Below are 19341 nucleotides of genomic sequence, written 5' to 3'. Positions count from 1 at the left end.
CTGCTTGCCACTGGGTCGTCCAGCTCGTCTTAAAATAGTAGGTCGTGACCTTGTTAAAGAAAAGAGCCCGTTTCCTACTTTCCCTGGGGTTTTTTTCTTGTAGTTTATTCACCGGTTTTGCTTGGCGTTATTTCTCTATTTTTACAGTTTGTTTTCCTTTCATTGTTTTTTAGCTTTTCCTTGTTTCCTTTTGTTTTTCACTAGCTTCTTCTTTTTTTTCCTTCTTTTTTCTTCAGTTTTGTTTCTGTTTTTCTCGTTTTCATTGGTTTTTCTTATATTTTCTGTTGGGTTTTTATGGTTTTTCTGTATACATTTTTTAATATATCTAACATAAATTTCTCTTAAACTTTTAATAATATTTAGTTACAGGATTAAAATTTATTTAGATGCATGGTGAACATTTTTCCTACATACGACTAATAATTTTCAAATGTTTGATTAACATTTTAAAATGCCAGATTAACATTTTTTAATATACGTCAACATTTTTTCAATACACATTTCATTTTTATTTCAACACTTGATTAACATTTTTGAATACAAGTTCAAAATTTTCTATTTTACATTTTTTTCAAATGCTTGATTAATATTTTTAATACATAGTCAACATTTTTTCTATACACGTTTAACATTTTTTAAATCCTTGATTAACATTTTCCGAATACAAGTTTAACTTTTTTCTAAAACACACTGAACATTTTTTTATATACATATTTCATATTTTTCAAATGCTTGATTAGTATTTTTCATATACAAGTTTAACATTTTTTAATATATAGTCAACATTTTTTTCTTTACACATTTATCATTTTTCATCACTTAACTGCAGAACAGTGCTTCGTTGCCAACTAAATCAAAGTAAATTCTCCTCCTAATAACAACAAATTAATAAGATACGGGCATGTACAATGATACGACAATCTTATCTTAAGTCTTGCATGTAATTTAGAAATAACAAAAAAGTATGTGGCATATGCTTCTGGTTTTTAAAATGTTTTTTTTGAATTGCCACAAAATTCAAACAAAATGATTCCCGACAACATTTTGACATTCTACGTGCACAGAGACTCGTTTTGCGGAAAACTGACAACGTTTGTGTCAATGTAAATAAGACAAAATTTAGTGTTAAAAAACGCTTTTCATGAGACGTATAAATGTCGGGTTTTCACGAAACCTTGCGTGTGCACATACAATGTTGAGATGTACGCGTCAAATTTGTGTTTGGAATTTTTTAACATTTTGAAATACATTTTTCAATGGCAGGTTCATACACTCCCATGTGCCAAAGTGAATTTTTGTATATATCTTAGTCTTATATTCAATAACTAGTTATTCCTAAAAATATGGCGAGACATATTGTGCTAAGAGATCATCTCTTAAAATAGAAAAAGACCAACATTCTTTTGTGATTTCTTTCTCCTCCACCTCAGCATTTATTATATGTGGCACTCATAAGATAGCACCATTGTACATGCTCTAAGTGCCCTAATCAAATAGAATAAAATATCTTCAGAGTCGTTGACGGCTTGCTGCTCACTTGGGCCTCTACGGTGCAATATTTCATTTGCTACTCCCAACATGCTTAACACAAGTGGGCAGCAAGCCGTCAACGCCAGATTGATCTCTCCCTCGGAAAATCCTGTACTAGATCAACACCCCATTGGAATCGCTTACTCGAGAGTCCTTTTTTTGGGGGCGCAAAAACTCGAGAGTCCTTTCTTCATGGCCCTAGCTTTTAATCTCGGATTGTTTTTCCTTTTTTGTCCTTTCAACCCATGAGATTAAAACAAGATCCATGTTTGGCCATCATCATGATATTGGCTCTGAGGAGGATCCGGAATTGTTCTTCGCGACCTCACAATATTTCCCTGTAAATCGTGGCATTAAATGGTATCGATCACCCCGCAAAAAATGGCATCAATCATGATAATTAGAAATAAAATAATTTACTTTATTTGAATGCTCTCCATATGGTAGAAATAAAATAACTATTTTATGCTATTAAGTTCGACCTTTCCAATTCTCGTGTTTTCCTTTTTTTCTAACCTATTACCTCTTTCATGGATGACCTATTATCGCATTAAATATAGGCCTTTGGATTAAAAAGAAGGAAAATGTTTGTTTTCTACCGGATGATTTTTCTCAGGCTTAAACCGCCCGCTACGGGCGCCACGCGTCCTGGTAGGGGCTCGCCCACGTGCCGGCCTTATCTCTTCATCTTTCATCTGGAGCGCGCTCGATCCCCTTCGTCTCTTTTCCACCACAAGCCTGTTTCCAGTAGCCTTATCTCCTAAAAAACCAGTCGATCCCCTTCGTTTTCGCACGTGTATCGCCATGGCTCCGTCCAAGTGCGACCACCATGGTCTGCTTCTCAAGCTTCACATGCTGTTGTTCAAGGTCCACAGCGTTGTGACGCGGTGATTTTTGTTGACGAAACAGCCGGTGCTGCAACGCAGCCTCGTTGTTGACTTGATTGCTGTCGGCGCTGCGACTCGACGGTGCTGCCGGTGTTGCTATGCGACGCTCGTCGACGCCGGTGCTTCGACGCGGCGCTCGCCGGCGCTGCAACGCAGCACACGGGAGGAGAGGTTGAGCTGCTCGCGCGGCTCTGTTGCAACGCAGCACGAAGGCCGGAGTCGGGCGCCGCTCGCCGCCGGTGATGCAACGCAGCACACAAGGAGGAGGCTCGGCTGCTCGCGTCGGTGTTGCCCTGGAAGCTTTATCGCGCCGCGGGAGCTGCAATGGAGCGCCGCCCGGGCTGCGATGGAGCCGCCGCGGAGCTCCATTGAAGCTTCGCCGGAGTTGATGAAGCACTACCGGAGCTGAAACGAAGAGAAGCCGGAGCTACAATGAAGCGCAGCGGGGGGTCGTTGGAGCTTCGCCAGAGTCAATGATGCACCGCCGGAGTTGCAACGAAGCGTCGCCGGAGCTGCAATGAAGCGCAGCGGGGGGTCGTTGAAGCTTCGCCGGAGTCGATGAAGCACCGCCGGAGTTGCAACGAAGCGTTGCCGGAGCTGCAATGAAGCGCAGTAGGGGCTCGTTGAAGCTTCGCCGGAGTCGATGAGGCACCACCGGAGCTGCAACGAAGAGTCACCGGAGCTGCAATGAAGCGTTGAGGGGTCGTTGAAGCTCCACTGGAGATGCAATGGAGCGTCGCCCTCGCAGGTGATGCAATGGAGCGCCGCCGGACGCCGAAGGTGCTGCCACGGGAGCTGCGAGCGGTGAATGGGTGTTGCACTGGAGAGACGAGGATTCAATTTTCTCTTGGGCTGTGCACGTGGCCTAGCTGGCACAATGGACGGCTGCGCAAAGCCTCATCTAACGGCTAACGAGGAGGTTTAAAATTGGGTAGGATTTGTAGCAGCGCCCTAGAAAGAATGGACGCTCCGTAATAATTAGGTACGAGCTTTTTTGAGGGACTATCTTAAAATTGCTCTTTAAGCAAACAGTTCCAGACGGTGAGCAGGAGCTCTTGTCTCACGCGCACATGCAGGGATAGCAAGGTACTTGCGTTATCATGGGTCCCGAAGGATGGAGCACCTCCACCAGATCGGTGAAGTTGATCACTACAATGGGTCCCGTTGCTGGAGGCGGGGTAGACAGAAGCACATGTGCATCCGCGAGCAGTGAGTCTATGTCGCCTCGACTAGAACAATTGAAGATGGGATCATGAGGACGATTAAAGCAATGAAAATACTTGCACCCACTCTTGTTCAGAAGCAGAGGTTAAGGTAGTTGATCATGGTCCCGACCAAGCTTTGTATATCGCCACCGTCCAGCCTGTTGAGACGAACATAGAGGCACATGATTTGCTTGCGCGCAATCTTGAGGAACCACTTGGCCTTGGTAAGGAGATAGCTTGGGCGAAGGCCAAGGCTTGACCCCAGACCTTGATCTGTCGGCTGGTCCAGAATGTAGGAGCGGGTGAAGAGTACGAGGTGTTCCACCAAAAACTTGCGGCCTTCTTGGTCCAGATGCAGGCGGATCATCTCCGATAGAAGCGAAATTACGACATGCCTCCTGTTGGCGGCATGGTCAACAAAACACATGAAAAATAAACCTCTCCAGACGACGCACCTAAGGACGGCGCAACCAATGAGGTAATCAATGTAGTCTTGAAGTATGCACATCAGGCATCTCTAGAGTATGATGCTTCTATCCTGATTCCTGATGGCTCCTATTCCTACACCTTGACATCAACCATTTTTGTTTTGAATAATATCCCATGTCATGTGTTTATGTTATATTATAACAACAAACTGGTATATACTAATGTGTTATGAGACTGAAAGAAAGAGCAAAGTGTGGATGAGTGCATTAGTGTGGATGTGATTGATGTATATATTATCTGCCCGATGAAGATGGAAGTGTTTGTATATGTAGGAGGAGGGCTATTCATTTGCACCGATTTCACCTCATAATACTTGTGCTCTATTTTGACTTACTAAGACTATTTTTCTCCTCTAAATCAATAATGACTCAACATCTCTTTTTAGACAAAAGGCATCTTCCCATATGTAAAGCCTCGAAAAGACCCGATGAATGGTTTCACACACACACACACATACACACAGAGAGAGAGAGAGAGATCTAAGCACACGTTGAGAGATAGGGATCTAAGCACACATTGAGAGAGAGAGAGAGAGAGAGAGATCTAAGCACATTGAGCAACCTGACACCGACATTTGCCATCTCCAATGAAGACTTGTCCTCCCTCTTCACTGATTGGACCAAAGCTACATAAACATAAGTATTCTATAAATAAGCAATCAACCTGTTGATTAGGGATAATCTACTCATGTTGCTAACCTATTTTCTAGTAATGCAGAGTGCCTAGCTCTTGGCAGCGAGGCATAACCAAATAACTCTATACGACTGACTCGAGATCCCCTGAGTAACAGTGATAAATTGGCCAAAAGTAGTGGGGTGTCAGTGTTATTTATGAATGCATCTCCACTTGAACCTTGTGTATTCGAGGTCTCCGCAAACAGCACAATCTTTCAGGCCTCCACCTTCATTGAATCTAGCTACTAGATGGGGAACGGCCCATATCAGTTGCTAGAGGAAAAATCTTGATCTTAAGGGACTAAATGTTGTTCGGATGGCCTTAAAATGCTACTCATTCCCTGCTTTATTGAACGGTTAGCGTGTCACTTGCCCCACACGTTCATCAAGAAATTCACTCGATGTAAAGGTCCCTTCACTACTACTGCATAGCCTCTTGCATGTACTCTCATATTTGTAATGCGGTTGTTTGTCTTTACCTTGTTTTTCTCCACACGCATGTTCCTCTCATGCCCCAATCCTGGCCACCATCCGTTACTTATTTGGATGAGATCTACTCCCTCCGTTCCTAAATACTTGTCTTTCTAGGCATTTCAACAAGTGACTACATACGGAGCAAAATGAGTGAATCTACACTCTAAAATATGTCTACATACATCCGTATGTAGTAGTCATTTGAAATGTTTAGAAAGACAAGTATTTAGGAACGGAGGGAGTACTACTTAAGCATCTACCTTGCCATGTCTTAGTGTTGTAATTTTGTTCTGTTGCCTCCCGCTTCATCACCCTCCTCAAGCACCTCGCTCCTAAACAACTTTGACCCCATAGTATATTTGCCCAACCTCTAATTATATTCTTTTTGGAATAAATAATATATCAAAAAAGTGCAACTGAGCGAGATTTGGTAGGTTTTCTTAAAGAGTAAATTGGACTCATATGTATACCAGTAGCATCTCTTATAATAGTGGCACATAATAATAAGCATATGTATGATAATAGAGTAATCCAAACAATCTGGCATGATAAGAATAGGTTGCGATCTATTCATATAGCCTTACATCCATAATCCACTAGATCAACATATGCCAAATCTGATTCTCGAAAGAGAAAAAATATGCCAGATCTAGTGGCTAATACTCTCCTCAAAGTTGTCATAACCCTTGTATACAAGTATTAAGTAATAAAATAAAGCACTGCATAGAGCCTGGCGATATACAACTGAAGATACAACCATCCAAAGCTAGTTGCATAAAATTTTCCACATGGTGAGGCAATCCAAACAATCATGGCATCATAAGAATTTTCCATGTATGTTAATTTGACTCTTGTTTACTAGCTAGTTAACATTACATGCAATTATTGTCCATTTCATCTTTCATGCAACATGATTATGATAGTAATAGTTGCATGTGTGTGTGCACGCACATGCGAACGTCCTAGTAAAATTTAATTTCGATTTTGTAATCTTATCTTTGATGGTCTTCTACAAATAAACATTCAACCATCTTAATTTTGGTTGACAACCGTTCTTTACTTTCTTTCCTTACGGAACTGACGAGCATTGCAAAAGGTTTTCACTTCATTCCTTGGTATGCTAGAGTGAAAAAAAAGAATTGAACACATGGTATAAGGATGCAACAAGGTATCAGTTCCAAGGCGGAAAAACTGGGGATGATAGTTGCTTTTGACCACATGGTTAGCTTATTTGATGGACTAAATGTTTTTTCTTTGTAGATGGCTCACTGCATTTATGCTTGATGAAATCATAGATTGTGTGCAATCCCACCTACTAAAATTTGTTGAACGTCATGCCATTGACACAACAGTATTCTGAACAATTTTGAGCCTTGTCGCTCCAGTTTGTCTATATATGAAGCTTGCAATCTGTATCCAGTTCACTTTATTTGCCTACCTCTTCTACATACACTAAATTGTCTGCTGAGCATGTTGGGAGTAGGAAATGAAATATTGCAAGCTGGTAAACCTTGTGAGAGGATTATTTGATAGCATTGTCTTATCATATACGATGCCTCATTCTTTCATCTTGCCTGATGCAAGTTGGTATGTGTAGCGCGCGGTATTGTTTCTGTACTACTGATTTTATGTGATTCAATCAGCTTGCAACTACGGCAGCAAATTGTGATGTTTTCAGATGTTTCTCGAAGTTTCCTAATGCTTCTGCATTGCTGATTGTCCAAGTTGAGATATTTAACAAGGATCGCGTTGAAACTCGGCTCCATTCTTATTCCGATTGTTTGCACATCATATTCATTGATTGCAAATTTGGCCAAAGGAACTCTCTGGCCTTGGGTCTTCTGTCAAAATAGCATAGCTAGGATGGGTACACAGATCAGTTGTAGGATCAAGTTCGAAAAAAATAACTATCATTAGACATGAAATTGTAATAAAATGAGTCCGAGAAAGAAGAGAAGGAAGACATATATAATAATGAGAATTTTATAATTTTTGGAGGAGGCAGCAAGCGTGCAACAACCATAAATTTCCTAGAACAAAGCGACTATCATAATAAGCTCATGAAAAAGAAGTGGGCCGAGTTTAGTCTCAAGAAACACACCTTTCTGAATCGATTTAGCACGACGTAAATTTAGCAATTAGTACTTGCCTCAAGAAAGACACCACAATATTGTGTTACTGGGAGCTGCTTTAGTTAGAATATCCCGCTGTAGACACTATACAGGATTATCACTGAACCGAGCATCCTAGAGTAATGCGATATCTAGCACCGGTTAAATTGTTCATATGTACGCATTTGGATGCCTAGTCTGGATTGTATATAACTGAAATGGATGAGGTATGTAAACACAAAACCAAAGATTTCTCTCTGTGGGATTTCCTTATTTAATTCTACTGAGTTACTATTCTTTGTTCTGCCACACCTTTCTCTATTCCAAATATAAAAAGAGTACTTGAATCAACGATGAAGACGAATGTGTCCGCTTATCAGTTGAATCTGATTTTGTTACATATTGCCTTTGTTAGAGTTATATTAGTGATGACTTTAGATCTTTTGCATTCTAGTCTTTTGGCATTGTTGGAGCCAGAGCGAGATATAGAGAGAGAGGGCGTGCAACAGCTCTTGTATTCATCATCTGGTGTTACACTGGTTTATATATGTACAGCTCAACTGACTCAACCGATGCTAGGCTAAAAACTAGGCATGCACAGAGGACACGAACACACGTTCGCTAACACCCCGCCGCAGTCGTGTCGTCGCTGCTTGGCAAGACACAAAGACTGGACCGGAAAGCCTGGAAGACCGATGTTGGCAAACCCTTGGTCATGATATCTGCGAGCTGTTGAGTCGTTGGTACATGTACAATGCGAAAATCGCCGAGGGCCACCTTCTCTCTGACAAAATGAATGTCCAACTCGATGTGTTTTGTCCGCCGATGATGAACGGGATTGGTGGACATATACACGGCCGAGATGTTGTCACAAAAGACGATGGTAGCCTTCGGCGGTGAGCCACCGAGCTCATGGAGAAGTTGCCGTAGCCATACACAATCGGCGACGGCGTTGGCGACGGCGCGGTATTCTGCTTCCGCGCTGGATCGTGACACGATGGCCTGCCGCTTCGAGGACCAGCTGACAAGCGTCTCACCGAGATAAACGCAATAGCCAGAGGTAGAGCGGCGGGTGTCGGGGCAGCCGGCCCAGTCGGCGTCGGAGTAAGCGATGATCTCAGTCGACCGAGAGATCGGAAGTAGAAGACCGTGGGTGGAGGTGCCGCGAACATAGCGTAGAATGCGCTTGATGATGGCGAGATGACTGTCCCGTGGATCATGCATGTGCAAGCACGCCTGCTGGACCGCGTACGCCAGATCAGGGCGTGTCATAGTGAGGTATTGCAGCCCGCCTGCGAGGCTGCGATACTCCGAGGGATCGTCCACGGGGAGGCCGACGTCGGCGGCAACCTTGGGCGACGTGTCAACCGGAGTGGAAGCGGGATGGCACTGCGACATGCCGGCGCGACGGAGAAGGTCCTCGGCGTATTGGGTCTGGTTGAGGAAGAACCCACGCGAGGTGCGCTGCACGCGTATGCCGAGGAAGTAGTGGAGAGCACCCATGTCCGTCATCGCGAACTCGTGCTGAAGCTGATCGACAATGGTGCGAAGCAAGACCGCCGATGAGGCAGCAAGGACGATGTCGTCGACGTACAGTAGAAGATAGGCGGTGTCGCCGCCCCGCCGTAGTATGAATAGCGAGGCGTCGGAGCGCGAGGCGGTGAACCCAATGGTGGCGGCGAAGGTGGCGAAGCGATGAAACCAAGCCCGCGGAGCCTGCTTGAGGCCGTATAGGGACTTAGAGAGGCGGCACACATGATCGCGGCGAGCCTCGTCGACGAATCCAGCAGGTTGATAGCAGTAGACCTGTTCGTCGAGGAGGCCGTGAAGGAAGGCGTTCTTCACGTCGAGCTGGTGCACCGGCCAGCCGCGTGAGCATGCCAGAGTAAGCATGGTGCGGATCGTCGCTGGCTTTACCACCGGAGAGAAAGTCTCGCCGAAGTCGATGCCCGGGCGCTGTGTGAAGCCGCGGACAACCCAACGAGATTTGTACCGTTCGAGGGATCCGTCGGCGTTCGTTTTGTGCCTGAAAACCCACTTGCCCGTGACAATATTAGTGTGAGGTGGGCGAGGGACAAGGGTCCACGTGGAGTTGGCGAGGAGAGCATCGAATTCGGATTGCATGGCAGAGCGCCAGTTCGGGTCGTTGAGAGCAGCTCGAACGGACGTGGGAATTGGAGAGATTGTGGTGGCATGCAGATTGGCGTATTTTGGGTTCGGTTGGAATATTCCATGGCGTGCACGCGTGAGCATTGGGTGTGGAACATGCGCAGGAGGCGGCTCTGGAGAGACGTGGTGCATGGGAGTTGGTGGGGTAGGTGGGCCAGCGGGTGTAGAGTTGGGCCCGGGCGGGGATGTGGGGAAAGGAGTGGAGTGCGGAGTGGGAGGCGGGGATTGCATGGGTGGGCCAGGTGGCGATCCAGGAGGGGTCGGGGTAGGCGGTGGCCATGCAACGTCGACGTAGTCCGCGGGAGGTGGATCACGAGCTGATTCGGGCGAGTCTTCAGGAGATTTTGGCAGCGTTTTAAATGGAAAGATAGACTCCACGAAAGTTACGTGCCTGGAGAATAGGATGCGCCGGGTAATGGGGTCGTAACAACGATAGCCTTTTCGCTCGTCCGGGTAACCGAGAAAAATGCAAGCCGCTGATCGAGGGGAGAGTTTGTGTGGGGCGGTAGCAATGAGGTTGGGATAACAGAGACATCCAAAAACACGGAGATGACGAAAATCGGGTGGGGTCCCGAAGAGAAGTTCGTATGGTGTGGTGAGGAGATTGGCTTTGCAGGGACGCCGATTTATGAGATAGGTGGACGTGGCAAGGGCTTCGGCCCACCAACGAGGAGGCATGGAGGCGTGTAGGAGGAGGGTCCGGACACCGTCGTTGAGGGTACGGAGTATCCGTTCGGCCTTGCCGTTTTGTTGGGAAGTATGGGGACAGGTGAGGCGGAAGAGCGTGCCGTGAGAGGCAAAGAGTGAGCGATTTGCGAGATTGTCGAATTCACGCCCATTGTCGGTCTGAAAGGCGAGGATAGGACGGGAGAATTGTGTTTGAGCGTAGGCATAAAACTGAACAAGGAGACTATGAACCTCAGATTTGCGGCGTACGGGAAAGGTCCAGACATAGTGTGTGAAATCATCTAAAAGGACCAAATAATATTGATAACCAGATACACTTGAGATCGGACTCGTCCATAAGTCACAATGACAAAGTTCAAAAGGAAAAGAAGTGTGAGAGGAAGAAGAACTAAAGGGAAGTCTAGTGTGTTTGCCTAGACGACAAGCCTCGCAATGTGTCGTCGAGGTTTTATTACAACTGAAATCAAAAAAAGAAGAGGCTTTGGCAAGGGCGGCGGCTCCAGGATGGCTGAGGCGCTGGTGCCACAAGTCGGCGGTGACGGCGGCGGTGAGGCAGTGGCTTGACGGGGCGAAGGTGTAGAGGTCGCCGGAGGAGTCACATCGGAGAAGCACCGTCTTTGTGGCCAGATCCTTGATAGAAAAACCATAGGGATCAAATTCAATTGAAACTAAATTGTCACGAGTGAAAGCACGAACGGAAACTAAGTTTTTGATGAGGGAGGGAGAGATGAGAATTTCAAGAAGGGAGAGAGGTCGGGAGGGGGTACAGAAGGAAGTAGAGCCGACGCCGGTAATGGGAAGAAGAGAACCATTGCCGACGATGATAGAAGAAGGAGAGGATGGGTTGGGTAGGGAGAAGGGAATACCGGAACCGGAGCTCATGTGGGACGAAGCGCCGCTGTCGAGGACCCATTCGCCGCCGGGTGCAGAGGGCGGATGCAGCGCCATCTGATTGAGGGCGGCGATGATAGCCGCCTGATCCCATTGTGGGGAAGGCGACGCCACCGTTGTGGCCTGGTGCGCTTGGGGCGGAGTCGGGGCAGGTGGCCGGGCACCAAGTATCCCTTGGAAGGTGCCGGCGACAGTAGTAGGAGGACGCGGTCCAGGGAGAAGCCCAGCAGGAGCAACCCCGCCGGAAGAGGAGCCTCCAGGCCCCGCTGGGTTGGCCTTGCGCTTCTTTGGGCGGCCGCGTGCCCCGGAGGAGCCGGCCGAGCTGCTGGCGGCGTGGGGCAGAGGGCCGAGCAGGGCCGGGTTGAAGGAGGCCGGAGCGGGCGCCGGCGCCGGAGGTCGCGCCGCGTAGTAGGCGCTGGCCTGGGCGATGAGTGCGGTGCGCGCGGCCACGCGCGCCTGGCGGCTGAGGCGCTGCTCCTCGAGCTGGAGGAAGGAGCGCAGCTTGATGAAGGAGGGCCGACGTCCACTCGTCATGTGGGGAACGGCGTGCTGGAAGCGCTCGTCGAGGCCGCGGAGGACGTTGTGGACGAGGTCGCGGTCCTTGATGCGATGGCCGAGGTCCCGAAGGGTGTCAGCCATCTGCTTGAGCCGAGAAGTGTACTCAACAACGGAAAGATCTCCTTGAAGAAAACTGTGAAATTCATTAAGGAGATAGGTGATGCGCGCATCGCGGTTTCTACGGAAGAGCGAGCGGAGCGAGCGCCATATGGTGTACGCTGAGTTCTTGCGCTCCTGGACGATCTCCAAGGTTGAGGGTGTCACGGTGGCGTTATACCACGAGAGGACGGCGAAGTCGTTGAGCGCCCAGTCGGATGTAGCCTGCGCCGGCGAGCCGTCGACATGATCGGTGAGGCCGAACTTGGCGAGGGCGGAGAGAAACTGACGGCGCCAGAGGCCGTAGTTTTCTTTCTCATAGTCGAGGGTGATGAGAACGTGGTCCCGGATGCGAAGGCTTTGGACCTGAAGAGTGGGCAGGGTTTGGGTGACAACCGGGAGATCAAACGGCTCGTCGGAGGAGGAGTCGCCGGTGGAAGAGTTGGAGGAGAAGGAGCTCATGGCGTGGGAAGGGTGGGGCAGCGGAAGAAACGGATCTCAGTTAAACTGATACCATGTTGGAGCCAGAGCGAGATATAGAGAGAGAGGGCGTGCAACAGCTCTTGTATTCATCATCTGGTGTTACACTGGTTTATATATGTACAGCTCAACTGACTCAACCGATGCTAGGCTAAAAACTAGGCATGCACAGAGGACACGAACACACGTTCGCTAACAGGCATCCTCATGTATTTGTATATATGCTGCCTTTGGCCTCCTAATAAGATTAAGTTGCTATTCCAACATGGTATTAGAGCCTAGGTTTTCTCCTGCGCTGCAACTCGCCTGACGATCGGTTTTTTTTCAGTCTTCTTCTCCCGATCGATCTCTTCTTAATCGATCTCTCTATAGCAATCGATGTGAGATCGATCGATGCCAAGGACATACGCTGCCGCTGCTCCCTCTTGTTCGTTGTTTTTCTGACCCAACACACCCAGGACGCCTGCTCTGCCTTCTGGTCGATCGGGAGTTCGGGACGCCCGCGCTGGACGCCGGCCCCGTGCCCTCCCGGCCAGACCGCCGCGGCTCCGCCTCCTCCCGGCCAAGCCGTTGCCGCCCCGATTCAGGCCGTCCGCGTGCGCTCCGCCTCCTCCAGGCCGCTCCGCTGCCGTTAGTGTCCGTCGGCCGCCGGTTCCTGCTGCCACCCGCGTCCGTCGGCCGCCGGTTCCCGTTGCCGTCCGCGTCCGCCGGCCGCTGGATTCCGTCCAAGATCAGCCGCTGGCCACCGGTTCCCGTGCTAGATCGGTGACCGGGCATTGGATTCATCTGACGCTCGAGGTGTGTTTGACTGGGTGGACTACTGGACTGAATCCATCAACCTACTTCCTGTGTGTGTGCGCGTCCTGCCTGCGCGGCCCGTGCATCTCTCTGCTTTGGGCTGCTTGTGGGCAGCCGGGCTCCAGTTGGCCTGCTTCTGCTTCCGGCTCCTGGCTTGAGTTCTGTGTTTAAAAAAAAAAGAAAAAAAGAGAGAAAAAAAAGAGAAAAAAGAGTTAAAAAAAGAGAGGTGCAATGCTTTGGTCGGGCACGCCTCTCTCGCAGTGCCTGATGTTTTTCAACGGTATTCCGTACATTGATCCTGTCTCACAAATACGTCGTTCCTTGGTGCTTGGTGCTCGCCCGCTTGGAGGTGGTGGTTGTCACCTACTTCGACACCTTATGCGATATCCATCGGTGCTGCTGACTGTTCTACATCAACTTCTTCAGCATCTGCACCGCCTCCTCTAGCCGCTTCTCTGCATGGTGTTGGTCGTTCTTCAGCGACTCTTCCCACGACTTTTGCACCTAGTGATTGCGGCTCTACATCGACTCGCTACCCTCGGTCGACTCTACACACAACTTCCACGGGTGGAGGCGACTGCTTATCGTCGGCAGGTGTTTCTACCTCGACCTCTTCGGGCGTGTCCCTGTCTGCGCATGAGATTGCACAGCTGAAATGCCTGCTTGATGCTTGGGATTCTTCACCGACGGTTTCTACAGGTTCTGTGGCTGACTCTTCTGGCATTGAGAAACCACCTTCTACTCATTCAGGTACATCCCCATGGATTCTTGATACCGGAGCGTCTTTTCATATGACTTATGATTCTTCCACTTTGACCTCCGTTCAACCTGTCGAGTCTCCTATTCGTATTCTTACGGCTAATGGCACTCCCCTCCATGTAGCTAGTCGAGGCACTCTTAGCACTTCTTCATTTCATGTTCCCTCTATCGCTCATGTTCCTCGACTTACCATGCAACTCATATCTGGTGGTCAGATTGTTGACTCTAGTTGTAGGGTCATTCTCGACTTTGATTCATGTTCTGTTCAGGATCGTCGCACGGGCACTCTGCTTGGTGCTGGCCCTCGACGCTCTGATGGCCTCTGGGAGCTTGACTGGCTTCGTGTTCCCTCCGCTGCCACCGTCGCCAGTCTCGCAGCCCCTATAGCCGCATCTAGCAGCTCTTTTCAGCAGTGGCATCATCGTCTTAGCCATTTATGTGGTTCTCGTCTCTCGTCTTTGGTTCATCGTGGTGTTCTGGGGTCTGTCTCCGGTAACGCTTCGTTGGATTGTCTGGGTTGTAGGCTTGGTAAGCAGATTCAGCTACCGTACCCTCACAGTGAGTCGGTGTCCGAGCGTCCTTTCGATCTTGTTCACTCTGATGTTTGGGGTCCGGCTCCCTTCTCTTCGAAAGGGGGTCATCGCTACTATATTATCTTTATAGACGATTTTTCTCAGTACACTTGGATCTATTTCATGTCTTCTCGTAGTGAGGTCTTACCTATATACAAAAAATTTGCTGCCATGGTTCATACCCAGTTTTCCACTCCTATTCGTGTTTTTCGCGCAGATTCAGCTGGTGAGTATATCTCCCATGCACTGCGAGGATTTCTTGCTGAGCAGGGTACTCTTACTCAGTTCTCTTGCCCTGGTGCTCATGCTCAGAATGGTGTGGCTGAGCGCAAGCATCGTCACCTTCTAGAGATGACGCGTGCAATGATGATTGCCGCCTCTCTTCCGCCTCACTTCTGGGCCGAGGCTGTTACCACTTCCACCTATCTCATCAACATTCAGCCTTCTGCTGCTCTACAGGGTGGTATTCCTCTCGAGCGTCTTTCTGGTCGTTCTCCTGATTATTCGGCGCTTCGTTTGTTTGGTTGCGTTTGTTATGTTTTGCTTGCCCCTCGTGAACGCACCAAACTGACCTCTCAGTCTGTTGAGTGTGTCTTCCTTGGATACAGTGATGAGCATAAGGGCTATCGGTGTTGGGATCCTGTCGGTCGCCGGATGCGTATTTCCCGAGATGTGACCTTTGATGAATCTCGTCCCTTCTACCCGCGTCCATCCTGCTCGAAGTTTTCTATGGATGACATCTCTTTTCTTACATTTCCGGATACACCACCCTTTGTGCCTAGTATTCCTACTCCTCGTACCGCTGTTGCAGATCCGACCCCGTCCTCTCCTACGGTTTCTTCTCCTTCCTCATCGCATGACTCTCCACCTTCGTCGCCGATACCTTCCCCTTCTCAACCTTCATCACCGATACATTCCCCCTCTCCACCTCCAGTGATTCCACCTCTTCCCTTATTTCCTTTCCATTATACTCGTCATTCATGTGTTGTGGATAAGTCTACAGATGTGCCCTCTACTTCTGGTGTGTCGTCTTCCTCCTCTCACCCGACTTATGGTCTTCGTTCTCGGCCTTGTCCGCCCCCTGATCGATATTCTCCTTCTTGCTATGGTCTTTCGACTGTTCTTGAGCCGACTTCTTATCGAGATGCTATCATTCATCTTGAATGTCAGTTTGCGATGGCAGAGGAGATTGCCGCCCTTGAGCGCAACGGCACGTGGGACCTGGTCTCTCTTCCTCCCCGTGTTCGTCCCATCACTTGTAAGTGGGTCTATAAGATTAAGACTCTCTCTGATGGTTCTCTTGAGCGTTATAAAGCTCGTCTTGTGGCTCGTGGCTTTCAGCAGGAGCATGGTCGTGATTATGATGAGACTTTTGCTCCTGTGGCTCATATGACCACTGTCCGCACACTACTTGTTGTGGCTTCTGTTCGCCACTGGTCTGTGTCTCAGCTTGATGTTAAGAATGCCTTTCTTAATGGTGAGTTGCGTGAGGAAGTTTATATGCATCCACCACCTGGGTATTCAGTTCCTGATGGCATGGTTTGCCGTCTTCGTCGCTCTCTATATGGCCTTAAGCAAGCCCCCCGTTCTTGGTTTGAGCGTTTTGCCTCTATGGTCACTGCAGCTGGTTTTTCGCCTAGTGCTCATGATCCAGCGCTATTTGTCCACCTTTCTGCTCGTGGTCGCACTCTTCTTCTTCTATATGTGGATGACATGATCATCACTGGCGACGATTCTGAGTACATTGCCTTTGTTAAGGCCCGTCTCAGTGAGCAGTTTCTTATGTCTGATCTTGGTCCTCTACGTTACTTTCTTGGGATTGAGGTTTCCTCCACCTCTGATGGCTTTTCTATTTCCCAAGAAAAGTATATTCGGGATCTTCTTGCTCGTGCGGCTCTTAGTGACGAGCGCACTGCTGAGACTCCTATGGAGCTCAATGTTAACCTTCGTGCTTCTGATGGCGAGCCCTTGTCTGACCCGACGCGTTATCGTCATCTTGTTGGGAGTCTTTTCTATCTTGCTGTCACTCGTCCGGATATCTCATATCCTGTTCATATTCTGAGCCAGTTTGTTTCTGCTCCCACTTCAGTTCACTATAGTCACCTTCTTCGTGTTCTACGATATCTTCGTGGCACGATCTCTCATCGCCTCTTTTCCCCCCGTTCTAGCTCATTACAGCTCCAGGCCTATTCAGATGCTACATGGGCCAGTGATCCTTCGGATCGCCATTCACTTTCTGCTTACTGTGTTTTTCTTGGTGGTTCTCTCATTGCCTGGAAGACAAAGAAACAGACTGCAGTTTCCCGTTCGAGTGCAGAGGCCGAGTTGAGAGCTATGGCTCTCCTGACAGCAGAGGTGACTTGGTTACGATGGCTACCAGAGGATTTTGGTGTTTCTGTTACTACACCTACCACCCTCTTGTCCGACAGTACAGGTGCTATCAGTATTGCGCGGGACCTCATGAAGCATGAGCTTACCAAGCATATTGGTGTTGATGCTTATTATGTGCGCGCTGCTGTGCAGGATCATGTTATTGCTCTTCAGTATGTACCTTCCGAGTTACAGCTAGCGGACTTCTTCACTAAGGCACATACTAGAGCACAACATAGATTTCACCTCTCCAAACTCAGTGTTGTAGATCCACCATGAGTTTGAGGGGGGGGTGTTAGAGTTATATTAGTGATGACTTTTGGTCTTTTGCATTCTAGCCTTTTGGCATCCTCATGTACTTGTATATATGCTGCCTTTGGCCTCCTAATAAGATTAAGTTGCTATTCCAACAACCTTTAGCTTTTTTTGCAGGGAACATATTGCCTTTAGCTAACATCATGTAAGTATGGGCTACAAGCAGGTGAACCTTTTCAGTAGTTTAGTTGCTTTTGGTCAGCCAATTTGCATCAATGCAGGCATCTAATGTTCAGAACTCATACAAAATGCTAAAGATAACCTGAACCGAACCCAAACATGCCATTACATGAACGGATACAAGTGGTTCAAAGTTATCATACAGAACACAAATATGCTATTAATATGAGAAACATAAGATTTGGAGCGAATGACAATGACAATAAGCAATATATTCTCTACCCAGACAAAAAATGGTTGCATGGAGATGATAGTTCTTGATTGTTCAACCTAGCTAGTTCCAGGCATATGGCTGTTGTTGAATTTGCACAAGGCATATTGCTAGCTGCTTGTAGCCATTTGAAAACCGTGTCTCAGCTATAGAAAAAGTAGGGGTTGTTCCGAACCACATGATCATGGGCAGCTCAAAGAACGAATAAGGTGGGCATCATCTATGTGTTTGTTTCCGTATGCCTCTTGTTCCTATGATTTTGTTCTCCTGTATGTTCATGTGGCTTGTGATATACGTATTTATTGTACTAGATGGTAAAAAGGAGTTGAAATGTGAAAGTTTGAGGTGCTGATGAAATGAGGAGATGAAGCTTTATAAGTGCTTGGGCGAGGATGAGTAGTAGTGGTATATATAGCTCGAGGGGACGAGAAAGCATTATTACGTGGTTGTTGGGCCATTTATGTGCATCAATTTCAAAGTTCATGTCGCGTTATTTAAAGCATTCTTTGGTTGATTGGACGAATTTTATCTATTTATTTTATAACGTTCTACAATCTTTCCCATGCTCTCATATTCATGATGCGGTTGTTTGTCTTTTGTTGATTTTCCCTCCTCGCGATGACATGGGGGATGAGATCTTCTACTTTTAAGCATCTGTATTGCTAGTGTCCTGCCATAGCATCGTAATTTTGGTTAATTGCCTCGCACCTCATTACCCTTCTCCAGCACATCCCTCCACTCTCCTAAACGACTCTGAACCAATAGTACATTTTGGCCAACCTGCAATTCTATTCTTTTTGGAATAAGTACTAAATCAAAATAAAAGTGCAACTAAACGAGATTTTGGAGATTTTTTGTAAAGAGAAAATTGGACCAGGGTTCATATGGTCACTGGTAGCATCTCTTGTAGTCACAGTGGCACATAATTATAAGCATATGTTTGAGACTTGTGCAATCCAAACAATCTGGCATGATAAGGACATGTAGTGATCATTTTATATAACAATGCTTCCATCAAATCTATTGGCTAATGCTCCACTCAAAGTTATCGAAACCCTCATATACACCCGGGTATTAAGTAATGAAACAGACCATTGCATATAGCATGATGACATAGGGTTGAAGACACAACCACTCAAAGCTAGTTGCATAATATGTTTACCCTTAGTGAGGCACTCCAAACAATCATGGCATGATAAGAACATTTCCATGTATTTCCATCTGACTCGTGTTTACTTGATAATTAAGATTACATGCAACTATTGTCTACTCGATCGTTGGTGCAACAAGATTATACGATACAACTTCACTTGAGCTCATAGAAACAGTTGCATGTTTGTGTACACTCCCAGTTCAATTCTTTCTTTTTGATATGAAGAGCTAGTAAACTTTATTTTCATTTGTGTAATCTTATTTCCGATGGTCATCTGCGCATGAGCATTAGATCATCTCAATTTTGGCTAACAGCCTTTTTGTACTTTTCTTTTTCTCTAGGAAAATGACGAGCATTGCATAAGATTTCCACGTTATCCTTTGGTACATTAGAGTGAAAAACAGGGAATTTGAACCAATGGTACCAGGATGCAACAATCAGTTGATAAGTTTTGGATGGAAAAATTGGGGATGGTAGTTATAGGTGCGCTTGACCACGGGGTTAGCTTATTTGATGAACTAAATGTTTTTCTTTGTAGATGGCTGACTGCATTTGTGCTTGATGAGATCATAAATTTTGTGTAATCCCACCTACTGAAACTTGTTAAATGCCATGCCAACAACATTCTGAAAAATGTCTGCATGATGCTTGCAATCTGTATTCAGTTCACTTTATTTACCTACCTCTTCCACGTATATCAAATTGTTGAAAAGTGTTGTTGTATGATTTACA

General features: G+C 47.1%; 1 long non-coding RNA gene across 1 annotated transcript; it reads left to right on the top strand.

The window, feature by feature from the left end:
• Positions 1–1804: 1804 nt before the first annotated feature.
• LOC125515272 lies at positions 1805–4244 on the top strand. The gene is made up of 2 exons (XR_007286913.1): positions 1805–3399; positions 3494–4244. It is a non-coding gene; the product is annotated as an uncharacterized LOC125515272 (long non-coding RNA).
• Positions 4245–19341: the final 15097 nt, after the last annotated feature.

Source organism: Triticum urartu, chromosome 6 (assembly GCF_003073215.2).
Source record: "Triticum urartu cultivar G1812 chromosome 6, Tu2.1, whole genome shotgun sequence".
Classification (NCBI taxonomy): domain Eukaryota; kingdom Viridiplantae; phylum Streptophyta; class Magnoliopsida; order Poales; family Poaceae; genus Triticum; species Triticum urartu.
The sequence above is the reverse complement of the archived record's forward strand: the minus strand, read 5'-3'. Positions and strand labels throughout refer to the sequence as shown.